This window comes from Macrosteles quadrilineatus, unplaced genomic scaffold, assembly GCF_028750875.1.
Source record: "Macrosteles quadrilineatus isolate MER2022 unplaced genomic scaffold, UCM_ALF_1.0 Scaffold_1__1_contigs__length_201487025, whole genome shotgun sequence".
NCBI lineage: Eukaryota > Metazoa > Arthropoda > Insecta > Hemiptera > Cicadellidae > Macrosteles > Macrosteles quadrilineatus.
In genome coordinates, this window is record NW_026542594.1 from 38,529,897 (window position 1) to 38,549,544 (window position 19,648).

The window sequence follows — 19,648 nt, forward strand, 5'->3', positions numbered from 1 at the left end:
AGTAACTCTCTATAGTATGTGTTGTTTCAAACACAATTTAAATATTAACAGCTATTTCATTAAACAGTATTAAAAAACTATCCACATGAAGATAATGTAAACAAATCTGGGAAGGGAACTTTAAAGGCTTCTTGGGTAGAGCCCTAAGGGAATTTACTTTGTTTTTCTTTTGATGGCTCACCTACAGACCGAGACCTTTCTTTGGACACCTCTACCAAGTTTCTAAGCCCAGCCGTTCTCTCTGATTAGTGGATACAAAGTTTACAATTAAATATTTAGATTCCGCCATGTTAATCTTATAGGAGAAAACCCAAATTTGACGGAGGATCCTGCCCAAACTAATGAAGATTAAAAAATGAAAAACACTGTGCAAAACTACAAATCAGGGCAATTTTTTGACACTTTAATCAGCAAAATCGGTCTAAAAATGAGGGGAGGAGTTCTGTTTACCAAAGATCGTCTTAGCGTATTATATAGATGTAAGTATTATATAGATGAAATCAATACACCACTTTACTCACTTATATTAATGGTACAGATTAAGCACATAACCTTAGAATCACACACATAACATAAGAAACACACTTTAACCAATAATATCTCTAATTCAGTATTTTCTCACCAATATAAATTTGGAGGTTGCTAAGCTTTTTGGCAAATAAATTTTAAATTGTGAGAATATCGACCAAAATTGGAAGGTGGTATTCTGAAAGAAGATAAAATTTACTACAAATTAGCAATATGTATTTCTTTAAAAAAACTTAAAAAAGCCAGGCTAAAGTTGGCTACAAATAGGAACTTAAAAACAGAAACTTGAAAATTTAAAGTATTCTAGTTATTTTTACTTTTTTACTACAAATATTTAATAAAATCACACCTTTATAATTATTTGCAAATAAAAATTAATTAGGCTTTACAATGACCCATTAGTTAACAAAATCAATCCATTAAAAGTCTAGACTTAGTTGTACAAAGTTTAACAATAATATCTCTATCTCAGTATTTTCTCACTACCATAAATTTGGAGGTTGCTTAGTTTTTTTTCAAATAAGTTTTAAATGGGGAAAAAAATTGACCAAAGTAAATGTAATATTTTGAAAGAAGATAAACTTTCCTACAAATTGATACTATGCATTTCTTGAAAATACTCACAATGGGCAGCCAAAATATTACCAAATACCACAGAAACATAATCAATAGCCAGATATTAATCTTAATTAATAGAAAGAACAACCCTATGGGAAAAATAAAGCTTTCTCCCAAAAAATTAAAAAAAAACAACCCAAAATATGTTACAAATAAAGAGTAATTTTAATATAAAAATTAAACTAATTAACCCTAAAATTAAACCATGATACCCTATACATGCATTGGGGTACACTATATAGGAATCACTACTAAAAAACAGGAAAGTTTTACCATTTTTGTTTAATCAGGGTCAGGTAAAAATATATCGCATTGGGGTACGAATATACAAAATACCTACAGAAACATAATCAATAGCCAGATATTAATCTTAATTAATAGAAAAAAATTACCCTATGGCAAAAATAAAGCTTCATTAAATATAATACAAAATAAAAAGATAAAATATTTTATTATTATGACAGTAATGTTAAAATTATATTAATTAACATACTTAATACGTACTGTAGATACTTTAATACTTTACTTTACTTTTCTATGAAATGGCGACCATACAAAGTAGGTATTTTAAGCTAAGTATGAATGGAGATGAGTGTAGGATGAGTGGCGCGATCTTGTAGCCTTGTTAGTGACTAAGGCCGACATATTCCTTAGACACAGCTGTTAATAAATAGCCCATACAGCTAATGGCAACTAAGGGACCTACAGTTTATAGTGGAATCCGAACCACATTTTCGCCTTGGTATACAGTATACGAATTGGTATAATTATCAGTTAGTTACGCCATAGTATTTTTTTAATAAATTTATTGGGGGATGGATCGTATTATCAGTGTAAATATTATATTTATTAATGATTTAGTTACATTTAAATATTTTAATATAATATTATTTATTAATTAATATAAATACTTAATAAGAATTTCTTCTTTCATTTTTCCAATCAATAAGAAAGAAGGAATTCTATTAAATATTTTAAAATATATAAATATTTATTATATATTAAATCATTTATTATATAATATATATTCAAATATTTTGTTACATATAAATATTTATATATTAAATGTCTTATTATATATAAATGAGCTGTTAGCCCGTCCTACGTACGGGAATCGAGTAGTCCACTAAAACTTTATATAGTTATATCAAGATGTCTATTCCTAATTCAAGCATAGTTTAAGCAGTTCAAAATGTATTGTAAAGAAAAAGCTGCCAAGATGAATTAAATCATGTTTTCATTGTTATTTTCCCAACCTTTCCTCAAAAAGTCGAGTAGTAAAACAATTTTCATAAGCTTTCTTTTGAAGATTCGTGACCTGCGATTCGTATACAGCAATGGTTATAGAACTTTTCTTATTTCCTAATAATCAATGACAAAATCACAGAGTAAATAAACTAACCTCATAGTTCTATAGAATATTTTTATATTCAACCAGGTGTTGGTTATAACAAATTATATTGCACTAAAACAAACTAAAGATTTTAAAGACTGCTAAAATAAAATTAGAACATCTAGTATTTTACTATGTAAAATAATCTCTCATCCTCTTACCGAATAAATGAACGTATCAATGATTATAGCATTACGCATAGTATAAAGTCAATTCTACGTATTTCATTTCATTTTCATCCAAATTTTGAATTTGTGACGTAAACGCTGAATGTTTACAGCTGTTACGGTAAGCAAATGGTATTATAACAAAAGCTAGAGTAGAATGTTAGGGCCGGCTGCTAGACTTTTTTTAAATTTAAAACTTAATTTCAAAAAACTGAAACCCTAAACTAAAATTATGGCTTCGACATTCCCTAGTTTTCAAAATTATCTTTCTTTCAACACAAATATCATGAAAATCTGTCAAGCGGTTGATTTAGAATCGTGAAATAAAAAAAACCCTGTCACGTTTTAATATTATAGATATATAATATAACATATACAAGTAGATAGTAATGTACCAATCCTAGACCAAAAAAGGAAGACTTTAATAATTTAATGAAATTTGTGGTTTTTCAATACTAATATGTTAAATTTTTGCCTCTTTTAGGCCAATTTCTAACATTTTCATATTTTTCTAGAAAAAGTATACGATTTTGATGAAATTTTCATGAATATGTCTATATTTTCCATAAAATTGACTACAAAACAAAATGTTTTTAAAAACAAGTAAAATTATAAAATATATTGAGTAGTTTTTATACAAATTTAACTAAAACTGTTTCTTTATCTTTGAATGTTTTTATTTTTAGTAATAATTAAGTTTAAATCTTTTTTATTTAATTCTTTAATTTTTTTTTCATCAAATATACCAATAAATCTATGAGGCAAATGAACTTTACATTTTTCTAATTCAACAATAATTGTTGGTCCATATTTATCTTTAACTTTTTCAAATTTTTCTATTGTATATTTTGTATTCAATTCTAAACTTTTTAATGGTTTATATTCTTTGAATTTACATTCTCCAATATTATTAATCTCTTCTAGTAGATCCATTTATTATAAAAAAAATTATAAAAATCTTATACAGTAAATAATTGAAATATATGAAAAGAATTTGACATATCACACAACAGTTTGTTAGAACTGTTGTGTGATAGATGAATATTTTATTTTTTTAATAATATCTGATGTATCACTTATGTTATCAGAAAAACCGTTATGTTGATATATTATGCATGGATAATTTAAAGTTGATAAATGTTACATGCAACATAATAAAACATTTGATGTAATGTAACATTTGAACAAATAATAAAAGATGCAATAAAAATTTGTCATAAATCACCAAACTTATTACATACAGATAAAGGATTAGAATTTATAAACAAAGAATTTAATGGAGTTTAAAAAAAGTATAATATTAAATTGTATCATACAGAAAATGAAGAAAAATCAAGTATTATTTGAAAGATATAACAGGACTCAAAATGAAAAAATGAAAGTTCTATTTGAAATTAATAAAAAATTTTGATGGATTGATATTCTAAAAAAATAGTTAAAGAATATAATAATTCATATCATTCAACAATTAAAATGAAACCAATTGATGTAAATAAAGAAAATGAAAATGATTTATTAGATACAGTTTTTAAATATATCCCACCAAAAATAATTACAAAATCTAAATTTAAAATAAATGATAGAGTTAGAATAGGAAACAAAAAATCAACTTTTTCAAATAAATATAAAAACAATTGGTCAAGAGAAATATTTGTTGTTTCCAGAATTAATAATACAAATCCTGTTACATATAGTATTAAAGACTTGAATGATGAAGATATAATTGGTAGTTTTTATGATTATGAATTGAAGAAAACTAATTTGTAAAATTTGATACTGTATAAATGGAGAAAAAATGTATAAGGTGTAATTTATATAAAGAAGTATCTGAATTTTCAAAAATGAAATCAGCAAAAGATGGTTTATATTATTATTGTAAAGAATGTTATAAAAGTTATAAAAAGGAATTATTTGATAATATTAAAGTAATTGAAATAAATCAAAAAGAGTGTTTGAATTGTAAAGAAATTAAAGTTTCATCAAAATTCAAATTTCATAAAAATTACTACGGTAAAGATAAAAAGTTGGCAATTTGTATTGAATGTATTAGACATATGTTTTTAAAACCGTGAATGTGGAAGAAGTATTAAATGGGTCAATAACTATTCAAAACATTTAGAAACTAAAATTTATAAAGAAAATATAACAAATAAGATGAATTAATAAACTAGTTTATAAAAGTTTTATTGGGAAAATACTCTAGAAAATATAAATTGACTACTTGATTACTAATTTTAATGAAAAAGTACTCTAGAAAAAATAAATTGAACATTAATTAGGGTATATTACTTATATTTTATAAAAACATATTTTCTAAGTAAAAATTATTCTTATTAAATAAAAGAATTTTTCCCATCTAAATGGAAAGACGAAATGAAAATATATTATGTCCTTATTGTATTAAAAATATATATTCTAAAAACTATGCAAGACATTATAACTCAAAGAAACATTTAGAAAATAAAATAAAATATGAAAATGAAGTTAATAGTTTAAAAATATGGTGTAAACAAAATTATATTAATGATTATAAAAACAAAAATCTAGATCAATTAAAAGAAATAAAAAAGTCATATGATCCAACAAACTATTCTTTATTTAAAGAAGAAAAATTAAAGAAAATTGCTAACAAATTATCTGTTAGAAATTATACAAATTTAGTAAGAAATGAACTGATTAAAAGACTAAATAAAATTAAACAAAATCCTAATAATTTAAAGTATAGATCATTGAAATTTATTCAAGATTTAGCTGTTAAAAATAATATTAAAATTGTAAATAAAACTAGAAAGGAATTGACTTGAATTATTGACTGATCATCTTAAAAATAAACCAATTCCAAAAGAAAATATAATAAATATTCAAGAAGCTTCTTCATTAAAAGGTTATTTTCAAGAATATATTCTAACAAATTCAAATGATGGTTTGGATATATCTGATTATTTAGAATCACAAAGAAGTGAAATTCAAAAATTGATTGAAAAACAAAAATTTTAAAATATAAAAGGACAATTAGCTTTAACATGTGAATATCAAAGAAAATTGGTTAGTGGTGAAAATCAAACCAGTACAATGTATTTTGCTCTTAGGAGTTCAGATATCTTAAATATTAATGAATTTATAAATGATCAGTTTACAAAATTAATATTAAGAGAAAATTTGAATCCACCATCAAATTGTAGTGGTTGGTCATTAAGTAGATGTTTAGAATTAAATCTCAAATTGTATAAAGTTAATTCATTAAATGCTGGTTCATATATTGAACTACCAAATAAAATAAAAAACAAGAAGTGTTGTATAAATTTTAAAAATAAAGATGAATATTGCTTCATTTATGCAATTAGATGTGCGATTGATAAATATAAAAATAGAAAATTAGATCATCCAGATAGGGTTAAACAGTATCAGAGTTATATAAATGATGACATTTTTAAAGGTTTGATTATCCAATAACATTAAAAGATATAAAATTGTTTGAAAAAAGATCATTTGATCCTAAATATAATCCATCCATGTCAGTTAATGTTTATAGAATTGATGAAGATGAAAAGATTGTTCCATTACAAATATCTGAAAATTATGATGCAAAATTAGACATTGATTTGTTGTATTATAAAGTTGGTGACAACTCACATTATATACTAATAACTGATTTAAGTAAATTAGTTTCCAACCAAGTTTCAAAAGATGGTCATAAACTATATATTTGTAGACGATGTTTGACACATTTTTATAAAAATAGTGATTTGAATAATCATTTAATAATTTGTAAATCTCTTGAACCTTGTCAACCAATTATGCCATTTCCTGGTGAAACTGTTAAATTTAAAAATTATTATAAAAAACTTGAACATCCTTATGCAATTTATATGGATTTTGAAAGCATTCTGAAAAAGATTAATACTTGTGAAAATAATCCAAACAACTCATATACAAATAAAATTCAGAAACATATACCTTATGGATTCACAATTTATTTAGTTTCTAGAGTGACTAATAAAATGTATAAACCAATTTGTTATAGAGCAAAAACAGATGAAGAGTTGAAAAATGTACCAAATAAATTATTTGAATACTTAGATGAGATTTCAAAGTATATAGCTAAAAAATTTAATTCGAAAAACAAAAAGCCTATGAGTTTAACTAAAAATGAATAAATTGAATATCATAAAGCAAGTGTTTGTTATATTTGTGAAACTAGTGGTTTTGATAATGGCACAAGACGAAAGGTAAGAGATCACTGTCATTTAACCGGAAAGTTTAGAGGTGCAGCACATTCAAGTTGTAATTTAAATCTAAAATTTCCACAAAATATACCTGTGTTTTGTCATAATAGTTCAAACTATGATACACATTTGTTTATTAAAGAATTGTCTAAAAAATATGGTAAAATTGATTTAATAGCAAATACTGATGAAAAATATATAAATTATTCAGTTAATTCAGGATATGGTTATGAATTTGAAGATGATAAACCTAGAAAATTTGTAAAATTCTCATTTGTAGATACGTTTAGATTTATGGCCTCATCAATTGACAAATTAGCTAAAAATCTGAAAGAATTTAAAAACTTGACTAAATTTATAAAGAACATTGATATAATTGAAAAAGATGATGAAACATTTGAAATATTATCTTCTAAAGGTATATTTCCTTATGAGTTTATAGATGATATTAAAAAATTAAATTAAAATAAAATATTAGATAAAGCACAGTTTTATAGTTCTTTAACTGATGAAAATATTAGTGATGATGATTATAAATACTATCTAAAAGTTTGGAACAAATTAAAAGTTAAAACATTAGGAAATTATTCTGATTTGTACAATATTCAAGATGTGATGTTATTAGCTGATATATTTGAAAATTTTAGATCAGTTTGTTTAAAGAACTATCAATTAGATCCTGCACATTATTTAACATCACCATCATTAGCATGGGACTCTATGTTAAAATTAACAAAAATAGAATTAGAATTGATAAGCGATTATGATATGTATTTGATGATTGAAAAAGGTATAAGAGGTGGAATTTCCCAATGTGTTACAAGGTATTGTAAAGCAAATAACAAATATACCAAAAATTATGATCTTAATAAACCTGAAAATTATATGTTATATGTAGATGCAAACAATTTATATAGATGGGCCTTAAGTCAAAAACTACCGTATAAAGATATTAAATGGATGAATCCAAATGTATATACAACTGATGAATGGAAAGAAACTATATTAAAATTAGATGAAAATGCTGATTATGGTTATATATTAGATGTTGATTTAGAATATCCAAAAGAATTGCATGATAAACATAAAGACTTACCTTTGGCTCCTGAACATTATAATAACAAGTTGTGTACTTAAAAAAGACTATGTGGTTCATTCAAGAAACTTAAAATATTACTTAAAACAAGGTCTAGAATTAAAAAGAGTAAATCGAGTAATAGCATTTGATCAAGATAACTGGAATATGGAAAAATATATAAAACTGAACACAAAATTAAGAGCTCAATCAAAATCGGACTTTGAAAAAGACTTCTTTAAGTTAATGAATAATTCTGTATTTGGTAAAACAATGGAAAATGTAAGAAATAGATGTAATATAAAATTAGGTGATGAAGAATATTCATTAAAACAAGCTAAAAACCAAACTTTAAAACGTTTAGTATATTTGATAAAAATTGTATTGCTTCACATTTGATTAAAGAAAAAGTTAAATTTGATAAACCAATATATGTTGGATTTTCAGTTTTAGAATTATCAAAATTATTAATGTATGAATTTTACTATAATAAGATAAAGAAATATGATCCAAATGCAAAATTATTATATGTGGACACTGATAGTTATTTTGTGGAATTAAAGAAAGATCCTTATAAAATTATTAAAGAAAATATAAATGAGTTTGATGCAAGTGATTATAAAAAAGATCATGAGTGTTACACTGAAAAAAATAAAAACTAATTAGTAAATTTAAAGATGAGCTAAATGCTGAAATACTAGAAGAATATTGTGGATTAAGATCAAAATTATATAGTTACGAATTTAACAATAAAAATCCTGTAAAATGTAAAGGTATCAAGAAAAGTGTTGTAAATAAGACAATTAATATGAGTGATTTTAAGATGTGCTTGTTTGATGATATAGAACAATGACATGTATTAGAAGTTATAAACATGAATTGTATACTATTAGAATAAACAAATTAGCTTTGAGTAATAAGGATGATAAAAGATTTGTATGTGAAAGTAGAATCGATACATTACCTTGGGGGCATAAAAATATAATTTAAACATAAATAAATGGAAATAATAATCATACCAAAAGAATTAATAGACAGTGAATATGATCAAAAATTGTTTTAGTTTAAAAGTAAATTATCAAATAAATATTTAATTTATCTTTTCAAATATAAAGGATATTATGTTTATCATAATGCCTTTAATTTTAATATAAAACCATTCTTATATAAAGTAATACAATATGATAAGGAAAGTTTTAAGGAAAATGATCAAAATATAATTAATTGACACCTTTTACAATAAAATTCTGATTTTCTAAATAGTAAAAAAAAAATTCTTTTGGACAATTTCACTTTTATTATATTTTTTAATATAATGTGTTAAGTATTTTTATCAAATCTTTATCATTTAATTTTTTTTTAACTATTTTTTTCTCTATTCAAACTAACATAATCAATTACTTTTGGTTTTGGTATATATGGTTTTGTTTCACACATGTTATTCAAGTGATTTTTAATAAAATCATTTATATATTCAAATGTATCATTATAATTATTTATACTAAATTTAACAATTGACTTTAAATATAAAAAATGTATAATATATAATTCTTTATTCTTACCATCTTTAAAATCACATAAAAAAAATTGTATTAAATTATCTAATTTTTTTACCTTCAAATACTTTTGCATAATTAACATGATAACATAAATCATTAGAATTTCTGCCTGTATTATAAGTATGTAATCTGTTTCTTAAATCTTTAGTAAAACCAATTTTAAAATTATTGTTTTTAGAGTATTGTAAAGTAGTAAGAATATAAATATATTCAGTTTTTTCTTCAATTTTAATATTTGTAATAAAATTATTAATTTGAAGTTGTTTAAATCTTAGTTTTTTATTTTCTTCTATAATTTTATTATTTTCATCTTCTTTAATTTTTCTTCAAATTCTAATGTTAATTGATTTTTTGTTTATATTCACCTGATCTTCTAATTGAAGGCAAAACTTCTTTAGTAACCCATTTTTTAAATAATTTAGCTTCTTCTTTTTTAGATTTTAAAATTAGTGAATATAAACCTGATTCATTCATAAAAATTGTGTTTTTATAATTTTTTTAAAGGTATCTGATAGATACCTTTAGAATTTATAATATTTCATCCATTTGTCATTAACATGATATTATCTACGAGGCAGTACGGTTTGTGTCACTTATTCTATCTGGATGGAGTAAAAGTTGTTAATACGTGGGATGTTATTATAGTTTCTCAAACTAAACATGGGTGCCAAGTGTTACAAGCTGAAGGGATTTATTTTTACTACCAAGGAAATGAAAGATGTCTGAGAATGATATATTGCAGAAATGTGATGACTAATCAAGTAATTCCGGCGTTGCACCTGCCACATCAATCTCAGTCCACTGAGTAAATATGAGATTCTGACTTTTACCCCCGTCCACGGAGTAAGTGGCAGTTTTGTGCAGTAGGGTACAGCACAGCCCCACTATCAACTATGACTCTGACAAGTGTACAACGCAGCCACACTATCAACTATGAATCTGTGAAGTGTACAACACAGCCACACTATCAACTATGACTCTGACAAGTGTACAGCACAACCACACTATCAACTATGACTCTGACAAGTATACAGCATAGCCACAATATCAACTATGACTCTGACAAGTGTACAGCACAGCCACACTATCAACTATGACTTTGACAAGTGTACAGCACAGCCACAATATTAACTATGACTCTGACAAGTGCACAGCACAGCCACACTATCAACTATTACTCTGACAAGTGTACAGCACAACCACACTATCAACTATGACTCTGACAAGTGTACAACACAGCCACACTATCAACTATGACTCTGAGAAGTGTACAGCACAGCCACACCACAGACAACGAAATCAACTATTACTCTGACAAGTGTATGGCATAGCCACACTATCGACTATGACTCTGATAATTGAAATTGTAAAGGACTAATGATCTTACTAATATTATAAATGTGAAAGTTTGTGTGTTTGTTTGTTTGAAGTTCAATCACGCATTAACTACTGGACGGATTGGGCTGAAATTTGGCATGATGATAGTTCACATTAATACCCGATTAACATATAGGCATATTTTTACATTAAAAATCCTTTCGGGCTCCGCCCCAGTGGCTCTGAAGTTCCCCATGTTAACCTTAAGAGTATTCATATTTAAAGGGAACTAAATCATTTGACAGCTGTTAAATAGTTGACAAAAAGTTGGTTCTAAGATATGCAAAAGCATTACAAATTTATAAGATTTACCAACAGGGTGCAGCACTATTATTTTTTGCATTTATGAAAACAGCTAATTGGAACTAAGGAACAACAAAAAGCTGTGATACGCAATGAGAACTGTCAAAGTAGGATTGTTAACAGTTGTTTATGTTTTTAATTTAATGAATAATTTGTGATATTAAGCGAATTTTTAATAAATAATTTTTCTCCATTGTTTAGGTGGTTTAGGTGAAGTGGTAGAAAATCATTGCTATGGTAGATGTGTAATACTATGTATATCGTAAATTTAAAGAAGCAAATTTTATCAAACTGTGTCCTCCTCCATTGAAAACGCAAAGCTTGAATATAACTGCAATAAGCATTTTGTTCCTATATGCCATTGGTTGAACCAGCTGTTAAGATTCTTTAATTCCATTTAAATATGAGTACTCATAAGGTTAACATGGGAAACTCCAGAGCCACTGGAGTGGAGCCCTTTTGGTCTGCACCAAACTTCACACAAACCATCCTTGAATAACGCTTAATAATGCCTGAAAGTTTCATTACAATCTGTCGAGCGGTTTTGGAGTCCATTACGTTCAAATATCTTCTATTTATATATAATTCAGTTTTAAAAATCTTTGTACAACTAAATCTAGAGTTCTACTGGACCAATTTTATTAATTAATGGGTCGTTGGAAAGCTTAATTCGTATAGATTTGCAAATAATTATAAAAGTTTGTGTTTATAATGATTTATGGGGGGAAATAAAAAAACATGTTTTCCCTAAGAAATACATTGAAAACAGTGTTTTTCACACATTTTATTTGGGTGAGACTTTTTGCGGCCTTTTTTGAGTGTTTCCAAGAAGTCTATAGTATCAATTTTGAGTAAATTTAATTCTCTTTCAGAATATCACCTTCCACTTTGGTTTGTTTCCTCACCATTAAAAAGTTATTTGCAAAAATGTTAAGCAGCCTCCGAAATTATAGTAATGAGAAAATACTGAGATAGGGAATTTTTTGTTAAACTTTGTACAACTACATCTAGACTTCTACAGGACCGATTTGGTTAACTAATAGGTCATTGAAAAGCCCAACTCATGTAGATTTGCAAATAGTTATGGAAGTTTGATTTTATTAAATCGTTGTGATAAAAAAGTAAAAATAACGAAAACACATGAAAAACAGCATTTTTCAAGTTTCTGTTTTCATGTTTCTATTTGTAGCCAGCTTTTGGCTACCTTTATTAAGTATTTTCAAGAAATGCATATTAGTTTTTTGTAGTACATTTTAGTCTCTTTCAGAATACAACATCCACTTTTGTCGATTTCCCCTCCATTTAAAAGTTATTATCAATAAGCTAAGTGATCTCCAAATTTATAGTGGTCAGAAAATACTGAATTAGATATACATTTTTGTTAAGCTTTGTACAACTAAATCTAGACTTCTACCGGACCGATTTTGTTACTTAATGGGTCATTGGAAAGCCTAACTTGTGTAGATTTGCAAATAATTATGAAAAATTGATTTTATTAGATATTTGAGGTTTAAAAATAAAAATATACAAAAATGCATTTAAAATAAATTTTTCCCAAGTTTATATTTCCAAGTTTATATTTGTAGCCAAATTTAGGCTGCCTTTTTTGAGTATTTTCAAGAAATGCATTCTAATAATTTGTAGGAAACTTTATTCTCTTTCAGAATATCACCTTCCACTTTGGTCGATTTCCTCACTGTTTTAAAGTTATTTGCAAAAACGTTAAGCAACCTCCAAATTTATAGTGGTGAGGAAATACTGAATTAATGATGTTGTTGTTAAACTATATACAATTAAATCTACAGTTCTACTGAACCGATTTCATTAATTAACAGGTCATTGGAAAGCCTAATTTGTGTAAATTTGCAAAATATTTTATAAAAGTTTGATTTTTTTAAGATTTACCAGGTGAAACCCTTCAAACTCTACAGTTACTGTTGAGGTTGCAAGCAAGATCGTTTGACTATAAATCATGACTATAAATAACTCCATTTTTTTACAAATTTGTGTTGTTCGTGATTTAGCTGTGTGGTTTAGGTACGTCCCATCTTAATAATCAATAAATCAAATGGAAGCTGGTATTTCACTGAAGGTTCTTAGGTCAAAACAAATAGAATAACGTAATTAGAATTAAGTAAATATATCTAAAACTAAATTCCATATCCAAGATATAATCAAACCTATATTTTCTGATTGAGCGATACAGTATCTTGAACTTAACTGATTAACTATCAATATCTCAAGTGAAACCTTTGAAGTATTTTAAGACCAAGACATATTAAAACTGAAATAAAAATAGGGTTACGTATCATTGATTGCAGATAAGTACTAAAACGATTGTAATTATTGTTGATTTGTGATTCAGCAGAGAGCTAATCCAACTCGGAAAAGAAAAACCAATAATTTGTATAGATGGCAATAATTGGTTTACCAGTATGCATAATCTAATCATACGATACATGTGTTAATAACTCAACAGCTTATAGTTATATCGTTATCTAATTGATTTTTCTTTGATTAAATGTTGGTAACAATTTGGATTTGTGTTTAAAGTGTGTTTCTTATGTTAAGTGTGTGATTCTAATGTTATGTGCTTAATCTGTACCGTTTATATTAGTGAGAAACTGGTGTATGGGTTTAATAACCATTATTTTACTAGAGACCGTTGTATTTAACCACAACGGGCACTGTTGCTAGTGTATATATATATATATAACAAACTTTTCTGTACTCGTTCCAGAGAAATTGTGTAACTGATGGAACCAACAGAACCTTAGTTGAGAAAACTCTTACAATGTTACCTAATGAGTTTCCCCGGATGTTTTCTTGACTAATTGTTCGTTCTCTCTTCACCCTGATTAGAATCGATCACAACAAGACTCCTGGTGAGATACGGTATATAAGAAGGCACATTCCGTCTCACCTGAGATTGTTCAGATATAAAGCTATGGTTCAGGCTCCTTAAAAATCTAAGAAAGAAGTGGGACCCAAAATCACTAAATCTTAACCTCCAGATAATGTTCCTGTAGGGCAGCAATTCCCAATTATGCTCCCTTTTATTAGAGTGTTAGGTTATATGAAAGATGAAGAGGGCGACTCCTCTTAAACCTCCAGGAGTACACCTACTCACATCAATTTGACCGCTTATAACAAGAGCCTAACAAGCTATTGCGTTCTAGAATAGAATAGAAAAGTGCTTTATTGAATACATACTATGTACAGTAGGCTAAATGAAATTGGTGCGATAATTTATACATGCACATACAACAATGGTCATACGACCGTCTGCTGGGTTGGCATTAATGTCCATTCAATATTAATGAAATAAAATTGTCCCACATAAATCAACATACTGAGCACTAAAACAAAATATAATAACACTTCTTTATGCATACATATACATAGATATATACACATACACATGTATGCATATATACACATATATTTATACTCTAAACATATTGTAATACAAAATTAATTAAAAAAATTAAACTTCCTAACTAGCTCCTATCTACGTTTCCATGCAATTTTTAAAAAACTTCCAAGCCCGCCGATCCTTCCCATTCAAATAATCCACAAACTCCTCATATTGTATTTTTTGTTTACCAAAATACAAGAGTCGCAAGTCATTGAACACAGGGCAACTAGCCACAAAGTGTAAAGCAGATTCATTCTCGTTTAAATTACACAAGGAACATGTGTGGTTTTTATCGAGAATCCACGGTTTATAGTTGAGATCTATAAGTTCTCCTCTACATTTTATTATTCAAGAAATGGTTCGGTTGTCTAAACCAGTTTCCAAGAAGCTATTGTTGCCAAGGTCAAAGTCAACGACGAGGTATTGAGAATGATAAGCTGAAGTACGCGCTCTGCCTAGACACTCAGCTCTCCAGCTATCTCTTGCTGCATTTACGACACTAACTAATTGAGACTTTAACCTACCACTCCCCGTCTCCTCAATCGTATGTATATTTAGGTCTATTTGCACGCCATATTTGTTTCCTAATGCTCTCCACGCTCGACACCAATCTACATTTTTTCTTAAAACTTCAGCTGCTAACAACCTTGGTAAACGCTCAGGTGGTAGCCCCAATATATTTATTATATAATTAAGATTCATTGAGAGAGAATAAATGTGTAATTTATCTAGACCCGTTTCCAAGTACAATGAGTAATTTGGCGTGTTATTAGGCAACTGAAACAGTTTCCTAATAAATAACTTTTGTACAGATTCTATCTTTTTGCTCTCTAAATATCCCCATGCCTGGCCTCCATAACATAACATTGATCTTACCACAGCGTTAAAACATACAAATTTTGAGGACAGATGCACCCTGTCATTGTTTATTAATTTGTTCCAGGCGGCGTTAATGGCTAATTTTGCAGCTGTGGACTTCATCTGAAAATGTTGTTCCCAACTTAGCATTGGCGTGAACAATACCCCTAGATATTTGTAAGAGTTAACAATCTCTACCTCTTTGCCTTTATAGAACCATTTATTACTTTTTGCCAATCTACCTCCTTTGCGAAAAACCATTATTTTGGATTTATTACTATTAACTTGAAGGTTCCATAAATTGCAAAAAGGTTCAAGTTTTCCAATCATCTGTTGCAGTACAACAGCTGTGGGAGCTATTAAAACTATGTCATCCGCATACATTAAAATATTTATTTTCTGACCTCCAAATAAACATCCGCCCTCTAAAAATTCTGGCAAATCATTTATAAATATTGAGAATAAAGTAGGGCTGAGATTACAACCCTGTTTTAAAACCATCTTGGACTCAAAACTACTTGTAATGCCGTTTTTACACCATACAGAAACATTGGTTCTATCGTAAAGATTTTCAAGAAGCTTGGCAAATTTGGTTGAGACTCCTATACTAAATAATTTATAAATTAAGGCCTCTCTGTCTATAGTGTCGAAGGCTGATGAAAAATCTACAAAAAAACTAAATAACTTGCCTTTTTTAATCGCACAACTTAAATTAATCATACACGATAAGCTAAATATTATTAACAATGGTAGAATATCCACGTCTGAACCCCCCTTGAAACTCTGTCAATATATTATTCTGAGTTAACCACACATTTAGTCTAGAATTCAGCAAACTCGTAAATATTTTACCACCACAGTCAATAAAGGAAAGTCCTCTATAATTCTCAACAGAATTTGTATCTCCCTTCTTTGTCCAGCGGGAATATAATAGATTTTTTAAAACTTTCCACTACCCTGCACTCGTTAAACATGTTATCAATAAATACCCAATATTCTAGTGAGCAGTGAATCTGGAGCATTTTTATAAAACACGTAGGGCACCCTATCGTGGCCCGGCGCTTTATTATCTTTTAATCTCGCGAGAACTGATATTAACTCTCACATACTAAAATCTCTGTCCAAAACATCGTTTGTTATCATTGGTTCCGCATAACAGATCCCAGCTGATAATCGTGGCGAGTTTAATAATTTACTAAAATGATTGATCCAATCCTGTGGTGCAATGTTACCCACGAACCTATCACTCCCGTATTTAAAACTGTTTAAAGCCGACCAAAATGTTTTCGCGTCAGTCCTGTGATTTAAACTGGCAATCAAAGTGCATTTTTTGTTTATTTTTACATACAATTTTAAACATCTTACATGCTTGAATGTACTCAGATTTGTCAGCTGTCGAGTTTGTCCTACGAAATATGTTTAACCTCTTAAATTTCCGCTTTCTCAACGCTAAACATTCGTAATCAAACCATTTTTGTTTGTGCTTTTGTTTTAAAGAACAGCTACTACTAGTCGCACTTTGATTTGAATGGGCTGACTCCTTTATAATATGTACAATTTGATCAACATTATTTTGGTGGTCCAACGATATACGAAACCTAGCAATATTCTGAATAACCTTTTCCTGGTATAAAATATTATCACGTCGAGTCCATTTTAATTTTGGGAGTAAAGGTAAAATGTTTTCATCTCTTCTCCTCACACAAATGTCGTTATCTATCGATAAGGATACTTCAATTGGCAGGTGGTCTGAGCCCGTGTGTTCAACAACTTTAAACCTCTGTATGATATCTAGACAAGATAATGAGACCGTTGCTATATCAATAGCAGAGCATCCCATTACACCTATAAAAGTATATTCCCCGCTATAATCACCCTCTGACCTACCGTTCAGTATAACTAACCCTAAATTTTCACACGCACAGATCAAAAATTCTCTTTCCTTTATTGTTAACAATTAAATCTTTGGAGTTTCGGGTTCGTCTAAATAACAATGATTCCACTTGATTAAAACAATATTCTGGTAAAATTTGTTCTATACCTACACGGCCATTCACATCACCGATCAAAATAAAATCATGAAAATTATTGTTTGTCAAAAAAATTGATAAAGCCTGAAAGTTATCATCCCATGAATTATAATTAATATATACTGGCATTATCACTATTGATCTATTACTGACTGTATTCCTTATTTGCACTAATACATAGTCATCGTATTCAATAAAATTGTGTTCTAGTTACGGCCAAAGATCGTAATCCCAAACGTTACCTCGATCGAATGGACGGTAATTGATTTCTATTTGCTGGCGAGTAGTTTGCCATTGATGAATGCTGTAAAGCAAGTTAATTTCAGCGAATTTCCCTATAAGGAAGTAGCTATTACCATAGGGAGAAACGTTTTTCTAGAAAGAGCTTAAATAACAAATAATTTAGTATAGCAAAGTGTTTTTGTACGGTCATTGGTTACGGAGAAAATTTAAAAGAATTGTTCATTTAAAACTTCCATGTTATTCTTATGGAGAATATTGCAAAATTTTTTAGTTGGCTTGTTCGTGTATATATATTGTTCAAACTTGGCAGATTTCTTTATTTTATACTAGGGTATTCATATTTTAGAAAAACATACTTTATTAGTTTCCCTGTAACAGCAAACCTAAGTACTCGTTAAACATTAATGTTAATTTAATAGATTAATTGAAAATCAATCCAGGCAAATGGAAATTAGCTTAGTCGGCAGGTTTGCTGCAGCGGGGGTATTATATCAGGCGGGCAGTCCTTCGAGGATAAACCAACGAATAAATAAGTTAATTTATTTCCCATAGTACAAAACACAGTATACATTCCTAATAATCAATGACAAATTTAAACTGGGCACTTTTTCAAGTGCTGTGACCAGGTACAGAATAATTCGTTTTATACAGTAAATAAAAGATGGGTATTCGGATGCAAAAATTTATTTTTCTATATTTTATGAGTCCTTCTTTACATCATATTCCAGTTAAATAAATAAATAAGTTAAAACTATGCCAGGGGCCAGGGCTTAGGAAATAATGCACTACTTACTTTCTCATTTTAATATCAGATGTGACAGTTTCGGCAGTAGCATTTTACAGCAGTGTACAGCACTATCGGAATATAAACAACGACCCAACAGTAAGAGACTGTGTTTTTTCAGTAATGTGCAATTTGACAAGCTCTATCTACGCAAGTTAGGTGCAGGGCTGAGTGAGCAGTGGTGTGCGTCAGTCAGTGTACCGAGTGCATTCATTTATCATCGCCACACAACACACAACGATGATAAACTGTACATCACGTGTGCTATGACATAGTCTGTTGGCACACTTTCAGCCGCCAACGTAAATTAATTTGTAAACTTACACGACTCAAACCCATAGTCTGACGAAATAAATTATAGTATTACGTTTTAGAGGGATGTTGTATACAGAATTGCAATTTAATGAAACACTAGTTTACCTGTTGCTCGAAATCGAGCAATTGTCAAGTACTGGTATTACACAGAAGTTATTTTTCAACTACAGTAATAACAGTCATAATTTTCGATGAGTTTAAAAGACCCGACTGAATGCTTGTGTAACTAATTGAAATACTCACGCTATTTAAAATAATAGCGCTTTGAAATAATAAACGCTTCTTGTAAAAATATTTACGCATTTTTTGGACCCGGCCCTATTTTTTAGTTTTTTCTACAAATGTTTCCAGACTTAAAGCTGTCACCAGTAAACATTTCTTGCTTGCATTTATTTGATCTGACTTTAGGTATGCTTACTTTACCACTTTGACAACATGATGTGTATATTCTTCATGGTTTACTTTTCTACTTCCAAAATAAGTTGCTTAGCTTAACTGGGAAAAATAATTCTTCACCACAAGTGATTGTGTACCTGTATTCCTTACTGTGAGACCAGGCCTCTCCTCTACTCTTCTTATACGTATAAGATTTATTATTAATTGTCTTCTCCTCCTGTTGTTAATATTTCTCCTTTAAATTCAAGAAATAGTCTGTTCTTAAAACAAAACTGATTGACTCTTAAAATTTGTCTATAACCTCTTAAATATTACCATAATATTACAAACATCAATATTTACTCCCAAAAAGCTGGTG